This window comes from Octopus bimaculoides, chromosome 12 (assembly GCF_001194135.2).
Source record: "Octopus bimaculoides isolate UCB-OBI-ISO-001 chromosome 12, ASM119413v2, whole genome shotgun sequence".
NCBI classification, from domain to species: domain Eukaryota; kingdom Metazoa; phylum Mollusca; class Cephalopoda; order Octopoda; family Octopodidae; genus Octopus; species Octopus bimaculoides.
In genome coordinates, this window is record NC_068992.1 from 51,920,082 (window position 1) to 51,929,431 (window position 9,350).

The following is a 9,350-nucleotide window of genomic DNA, read 5'->3' on the forward strand; positions in this document are numbered from 1 at the left end:
AAAATGTGTGAAGTGAAGTCCAATGTCAAGACAATGCTGGTTTGTTTCATTGATGCAAAAGAAATTATCCACACAATATTTGTTCCTCCTGCTCAGACTGTTAACTACCCATTTTACTTGGCAGTTTTGAAGCATTTGCGAACTCGAATCAATCCAACGAAGCTACACCAAGAAAATCATCTCAATGTAATGTATCAGCTATTAAGAAAGACTGAAAGAATTAAAATTCTTCTCCCTAGAATGAAGGCAGGATAGATACACAGTAATATACATTTGGAAAATCATGGAACGCCTTGTACTAAACTTTGGCATTGAAAGTTACAAAAACAGCAGAATGGGGTGCCACTGCATAGTACCAAAGCTCCCAGCATCTCCATCAAAATACGGGACCAGATACTGCAATAGTTTGGGTTTCAAGGTCTTACAGTTCTTCAATACCCTGCCAAAATGCCTGAGGGACCAGCATGGTGTGGATGTAGGTGTCTTCAAAACAAAACTGGGTTTCCTCCTATCAAGGGTTCCAGATGAGCCTACCTCATGGCAGGAAACAGAGATGAGGGCAGTGACACCGAACTCCCTCGTTCACCAAATGCCACATATCAGAGGAGGTTTCAGATAATGGTGTAGCATAGTCAGCACTGGTGCTCCAACATGACCACAGCTTTGGAACTGAACAAATTTAAAGATTTAAAGATATATCTATCTATCTATCTATCTATATATATATATATATATATATATATATATATATATATATATATATATATATATACACGTACATATATGTATGTATACATGTATATTTCTTTGTTCATTGATATGAATAAAATATTTTAGAATCAGACACAATTTAGTCTATTTTTATTTATCTTTTAGACATCCTGTCTTTTGTAAGTCTATTTGTCATTGGAATCAATTTCATTGATAATCCATGGCTTATATATTAGATTACACTTTGCTTTATTGCTAGGATATTTTATGCAATTTCGTATATGTGTATATATGTACATAAGTCTGTGTTAGCAGAGGTTGGAAACAGAATGAAAGAGAGAGAGAGAGGTGGGGAGTAGACAGGAACATAAGAATGGTTCAGTGTTAAAATATCACATCTCTGTTTTCATTTAGGAGTGATACATTATAATTTAGAAAAAAAAAGAAGTATTTATGTAAAACTCATTCATTGCAAAATAGAAAATCATGTTCTCTAGGATATCAATACCTTCCCTCATAATCTCAAAGTAAGATCACTTTGATTAATTCACAGTTGATAAATAAGTAAGATAACCCCCCCCCCCATCAAAAGATAATTTTTAGAAATATTTAACATGGATTATTCTTCATCATCATCATCATTGAAATCATGATCATGATCACCATCACCATCACCATCACCATCACCATCACCATCATCATCATTACTATCATTGCAGAATCGTTAGCACGCAGGGCAAAATAATGGTTAGTGGCATTTTGCTTGTCTTCACATCTGGAGTTCAATTTCCACCAAGGTCAACTTTACATTTCATCATTCTAGGGTCGATAAAATAAGTACCAGTGGAATACTGAGGTAGATGCATTGAAGTTACCACAATCTCCAAAATAGCCGGCCTTGTGCCAAAATTTGAAATCATTGTTATTATCATTGTTATTATCATTGTTATTATTATTATTATTATTATTATTATTATTATTATTACTGAGAGAGCAAGCAGTGCATACCATCAAAGTGACACTGGGGTAAAATATGCGAAGCCCATTATACCCATCATGACTATGCATCTGATAAGGGTACACCAGGCAAATGCATCACAGCTATATGTGCACGATATGATAATCTCATACCAAGATAAACAGCGCATAACCTTGCAGGTGGGGCCCAGTTAGAATTTTGTTCAGATGGAGTAGCTCATCCCGCTCAAAAGGTCCCTGAATAAGGTCTGTTTAAGGATGTTGAATGAAAATCCCATGTTTCCAGAGCTGAATTATCCAAACCCCAAAGAATTCCTCTCAACACATGGCCATGATGCTCCCCCACTATTTGTGCTTGTGATCAGAGATGCACATATCGTGAGCCACTAAGGGACATGTTCAACTGGTTATGGTCAAACAACTGATAAGCAAATCTGTGATATTGAGAATATTATTATTATTATTATCATTATTATTATTATTATTATTATTATTATTATTATTATTCCTTCGTAACACAGGGTATGTAAAAATGCATCGGGGTCTTTAGTCATCTGCCAAGTAACAAAAAAGGCCCTCAGACTGATAATACTTTCCTTAAGATGTGCACTGTGCCCAATAAGGCTGCTTTTTGCAAGATGTCAATCTCGCATGGGATTTCCAGTTGCCTTAGGAAGTCTTGAAGTTTCAATAGGATTCAGCCCAATGCTCCGATCACCACTAATATCACTTTTATATTATTGTCTTGCATTCCATACAGTCTTACCATTTCCACTTTCAATTCGGAGTACTTGGGGATTTTTTCAACCTCTTTACTCACATCATTCATGTCATTTGGTATGGCTGCATAAATGATCTGATAGCATTTATCTCCCTTCAGTATCATCAACATCATCATCATTATTATTATTATTATTATTATTATTATTATTATTATTATTATTATTATTATTATTGTTGTTATTATCATTATTATTATTATTATCATTATTATTATTATTATCATTATTATTATTATCATTATAATTATCATTATGATTATTATTATTATTATTATTATTATTATTATTATTATTATCGCTATTATCATCGTTATTATTATCGTTATTATTATTCAGTTTTTCTATGATTCACTCAGATGATAAACCCTCCTGAAATACGTATTGTCATTTACAAATTTAGTGCTAAAATTAGAAATTTTCAGAGATGGTTAAATATAACCCCCAAAATAGATAAGTACGTGTTTATCTATGTGTGAGTGAAAGAGAGAGAGAGAGAGAGAGAGAGAGAAACAGAAGGAGAGAAAGTAAAAGAGAGAGAGAGTGTGTGTGTGTGTGTGTGTGAGGATGGAGGTGGAGGAAATCAGGAGATCTAAGGAACCATTCTATCGAAATCGGAGTAAATGGAATACAATAAAATATAGGTTAGGAGAGAATAAAACTATGTAAAAGTTATAACAGAGAGAGAGAGAAAGAGAGTAAGGTGCACAACCACAACAACTGTGATAAACACAACATCCTGAACAAGAATAAGAAGAACATCAACGACGATGACGACAACAATGACAATGATGACGATGCTGATGATGGTGATGATGGTGATGATGGTTATGGTGATGATGATGATGGTGATGGTGATGGTGATATTGAGTTTTTATTGATTGAAAATTTAAACTACTTAATTTCCTAAACTTTCCAGATCGAGTATTGATTTGCATCAGTTCATAAAAATTGTTACTATAAGTTTATATATTAGATAAAAATAAAAACCAAATAAAACAAAACCAAAACCAAAACAAAACAAAAAAAATTACAAAAAGCATACAAATAATGAAAAAAAAAAAAGACTAGAAATTTTTAAGCTTCATGCATAACATCAGTAGTGTCTTCTTCATCCTAGTTCAATCACAATATATGTATTGATCCCATTATATAAAATACTGCCTTCACTCACTATACTTCTAAGTCAGGTTTACTATTTTATGCTGTTTCCTGCTTTTTCAATTTGTTTTTCATCAATATACATACAGACAGGCATGCATACACACACACACACATATCTATCTCTATATGTGTACACACACATATATACATATTTAAATGTATTAATTCATATATAAATATATGTATATATATATATATATATTTATATATATATAAGCATATTCATGTGTTATCTATATATCATATATCTACATATTTGTTATATGATATAATATATGTAAATATTCATATATAGATATATATGTATTCATACATATATACATACCTATGTGTGTGTGTGTGTGTGTGTTTGTGTGCATGTATACATATATATAAAGATATAGATATAAAAATATATACATGTGCATGTATTCATATACATATATTTGTACATACATACTCACACATATATATACGCATATATACATACACAAACAGATACACATAAATATATGTTTATGTGTGTGTGTGTGTGTGTGTGTGTGTGTATATATATATATATATATATATATGTATATATATATCACATACTCATACAGACATATGAAAAAATATACATACATATGGGAATATATCTGTGTATACACAATTGACTGTTCCACATTCAGTTTTTTTCATGCTGATATGAAACGAGATGGGAGACAGTGCAAGAATAAACGAGAGAGACAGTGTGTTTTGCAAATTTGAATATTTGCATAATTTTGGAGCAATTGTTTTTACAGTTGGATGGCTTGGTTATCATGAATCACTCAACTGTGAATGAACTTGGAAAGGAAGTCAAATAGTCAGAGCTATGCAGAATCAAGTGTTTTGTGAAGAGACACATGGTGGCCACATTTGTAGTATACATTGCAATGTTCATATAAGCAATCGCCTCGTATTTTATAACCTCTTTACTACTGGGTAATACATAACAACACAATCTTATGTAGTGATCTCTATTGTTACAGTCTTCATGTAAGAATTTATACCTTGGATATCACCTTCTCCCAAATTAAGGATTCCTGGGTTTGTGTTATCAGCATCAGGCCCAAGCTTATTAGGGAATGGTATTTTGCTTTTGGACAAAGTAAAGTGTTGTGTCCTTACGCGTAACATTCCTTCAGTGGACTCTAAACTCTGCTTGCGAAGACCTGTTGAGGCAAGTGAAAACAAAAACGTGATGGCACCTGTACCAGTGGAGCACTAAGAGCACCGTTCAAGCGTGATTGTTGCCAGAGCCGCTGTCTGACTTCTGTGCCGATGGCACATTAATAGCACCAGCGTGATCGTTACAAACGTCACCTTCCTGGCACATGAAAAGCCATTTGAGTGAGATCGTTGCTAGTACCGATGGACTGGCTCCTGTGCAGGTGACATGTAAAATACATCATTTCGAGTGTGGCCGTTGCCAGTAAGAATTTCGAGCGAGATCGCTGCCAGTGCTGATGGACTGGTTCCTGTGCAGGTGGCACATAAAATACACCATTTTGAGCATTGCTGTTGCCAGTACCCACTGACTGGCCTTCGTGCCGGTGACACATAAAAGCACCCTCTACACTCTCGGAGTGGTTGGCGTTAGGAAGGGCATCCAGCTGTAGAAACTCTGCCAAATCAGATTGGAGCCTGGTGTAGCCACCTGGTCCACTAGTTCTCAGTCAAATCGTCCAACCCATGCTAGCATGGAAAGCGAACGTTAAACGACAATGATGATGATGATGATGATGTCATAGATAACTGAAGAGTTAACTCTGTAAAAGACCGGTGCCCCGTTCACCAGAGTTCTTTTATACAGTCATTTAAATTCCAAAGAAATAAAGATAAACTTCCATTGAATGGGCCTTCTGGCAAGAAACAGATTTTAGTTCAGATTCTCCCAAGAGGGCCTGGTAGGAATTTATCAACTTAGATGTAAGTTCGCAAGATAACATTATTTTTGAAATTCTTCTACATAACAAATGTAGGCATGGCTATGTAGTGTAAAAATTTGCTTTTCACCCATATGGTTCCTTGTTCAGCACCATGGTGTCTTGGCCAAGCATCTTCTGGCGCAACCCTGAACTGACCAAATCCGTGTGAGTAGCTATGGTAGATGGAAACTGCGTAAAACTAGTTGTATGTGTGTGTGTGTGCTTGACAACCAGTGTTGGTTTGTTAACATCCTCATAGCATAGCAGTCCAGCAAATGGAACTGATAGAATAAGTTCCAGACTTAAAAAAGTAAAAAAAAGCACTGAGTCTATTTGTTTAAGGCGATGCCCCAGCGTGGCCACAATCCAATGACTGCAACAAGCAAACGATAAAAGATATTCTGTACTACTTACTGACAGTATCTCTTTGTTACCATATTTCTATTAAGAGCACTATGTATATTTTTTGTTAACTGGAAATCGGGAAGAATTTAGTAAATTAACAGTCATCTTAAGCTGTGATTTGGAACAGAAGTTAATATGAAACTTTGATGGAAGAATTTTTAGGTGTAGACAACTTTAAAACAGAAAGATTTTTACATTATTTACATTATTTACATTTGATGGCTATTTCTCCTCATCTTATTTGTTGTTAACATAATGTTACAGCTGATGTACCCTCCAGCCTTCATCAAGTGTCTTGGGGAAATTTTGAACGTGGCTTCTCATTCCTTAGGTATTTTTCGATGTTATTATTATTATTATTATTATTATTCAGGTCACTGCCTGGAATCGAACTCAGAAACTTGGAGTTAGTAGCCCATGCTCTTAACCATTATGCCATGATATAACAGCTGATAGTCCAACATCCAAAACACAAGGGCATTCATTACATTCAATAACATTCTAAGACTTCTTGGCTTCATAACTTGAATGAAATGGAGGACAGTGGTATTAATATAGCTGAATTGTACATGTGAACAGGTGTGAGTGTTTATGTGTATGTGTGTGTGTTTTTGGGTGTGTGTCATCATGTTGATAAATATCAAATAATGGAAAATATTATGTGATGAGTTCAGTAAACTTAAATTCAGGAGATTTCAATACTAAATAGGTTTCTCTTATTTAAAAAAAGTTGTTTGCAAATTGAATGTAATTTAAATATAATAACCAGCATCACAGATATATGTATTGGGCTTAGAGTTATTGAATATATTTTAGTCTCAACAGATTTTCTCATATAAAAGAAATTATCAAACTGTAAAATTAAATGAGAATAAAATGCTAATAATAATGATAAATACAAAAACATTAATGACTGAGTCATTAATGAAATGAAGACGCTTTTGTTTTATAACATACATTCATTAACAATAGCCTTGTAGAACGTATTATGCCAAGGATGGAGGAAACAAGCTAATCAATGATCTACTGCTATATTATGACATAAGCAAGAATACAAGTTGATATCTCTGAATTAAATATTTTCAAAATATTTATCAATTATATTCCATATGATTTGTCTATTTAAGAAAGGAAGCCTCTTTGTGGTTGAATAATTTACAAGAAATGACAACTAATTTCTTCATATCACAGACGTCTTAAAGATAATAAAAAGGATATGTTAGATAATATCAGTCCTGATATGTTAGATCTAAATAGAAAAGACAAGAAGTTGGAATACTTTAAAGATATGCTTATTAAAGCTAACCTGGGGTTAAACATCAACAGTAATGATAGCTTAAACTTAGGAAGACAATATCAATGATTACAGATCAAATTCAGCTCTTTAAGGAATGGATTCAGGCCACAATGAGAACTATTGATTCTTTAAAAATATTTCTTGACATTTTTTGTTTTATTGGAAGTATCTTGTTACTGAAGTATTGACATGTATTTATTTTTTTTTAACATTTTGCATGTCATCATTGAAGTACACTATTAAAGTGGTGAGCTGGCCGAATTGTTAACATGCCAGGTAAAATGCTTAGAAGGGTTTCATCCATCTTTATGTTCTGGTATCACATGCTGCCAGGGTCAACTTTGTTTTTCATCCCTTCAGGGTCGATAAGATAAGTAACAGTTGAGCCCAGGGGACGATGTAATTGACTTATTCCCTCCTTCAGAATTGCTGTCCTTGTACCAAAATTCAAAACCAGTGTTAAAGCACACTTTGAAATATTCCATCCAAAATATCCCTATTGTTTTACTCTTTTGAAAACGAGCAAAAGTCATTGGATTTTAGTTTTGGATAAAAATATTTGAAATGTAATTCCTAAATTATTTCCTCAGAGATTACATTAATGCAGTTTGAGGACTTGAGATATATCCAAATTATAAAGGTCATTTGAACTGGTATTGACATTTCACATTGGCACAATAACTCAAATATTTAGAAGCATATATAAACAATGAACACTTTGGAATACAAACCTGCCCGTGACTGCTCCTGGTTCTATGAGCTGCTAAAGTAACATTTACATATACAAATTAAAACCTTCTATCACAATTTCCTGTGTGAAACATTTATTACAATATGTTCCAGGATACTATCCTACTAATGAAAAATCAATTGTTTTACTAAATTGCTTCAAATTCCAAAATGAATTAAAATGCATAGACAGTGTATTTCAGTAGAACTAGGGTAACGAACAGGTTGAATCCTCGAAATATGTTATGATATTGTTACAGGAGGAATGAAAGCCAAACTTGTTCACAATAAGAATTGACCAAAAAACAGCAATAAAAAATACTAATTACTTTACAGTATTACATTTGGAAATTTAGATAAATGCATATGTCCACCTTTATATAGACTAACCAAAACTTGCAACACACCTGCCTCATGTTTGCTTTGTTGACACAAACCACCACAAGTTGCTTCAGATTTTGCTTTTTAACCAGGAAGACATTCAGTCTGGTATCTAAATATTTTGCATCGTATCGTTTTAATTAAGGATGCAGATATAGTTTAAATAACATGCTGAAGTAATTAGAGAAGCAAAATGTTAGTTTTCAAAAGACACAATAAATTAGTGTGCAAGTGTTATTGTGTCCTTCATCGGTAAAGTTGTTTTATTATGAAATATATTCTAATTAATGTGATAATGTTCTTAAGCTTTCACAATACTCTAAATACTAATTATTGTCCATCACTGATTAAGGAGCAGAAGAATAGATTCATATCTTCTTTCTTACAAAGTAGAAATAACTATATAATTATGGAAAACGTAATCTTTTTCTACTTTTATTAAGCTTGTTTGCTCTAAAACTGTCATTCTACCACTATCCTGCTTCAGTTAGACAACATCCTGCTTCATTATATTTTATCTACGAAATTATATTGTGTATAATACTGTTTGTCAGTTCCCAGAATGACAGTTATTATAATGTAAACAAAAAAATAATATTAAATAAATGGAAATTTATAGCAAAATTAAAGATAACAAGACTTTTAAATTATGGTTATTATTCACCATTATATTTCTGTCGGTCATATTCTGCACATAATAATAATTCACTGCATCAATTTATTGTACAGTAAATAGCTGGCTAATATTTGCTTTTGATCAAATCTGTGACTGAAGTATAATATGTGCTATTCAGCATCTTCTTATTACTCTAATAACTCCCATTCCTTTGTAGGTATTAGAAAATATTTGATTCAGAGAAGAATGAAGAAAATGTATTATATTTTGATATGTCTTTTAATATTATTTCCGTTCAGATTATGCAAGTAACAAAAAGATATGCAACTGTGCCAAATCAGGTGGATAGAAAAACGAGACTG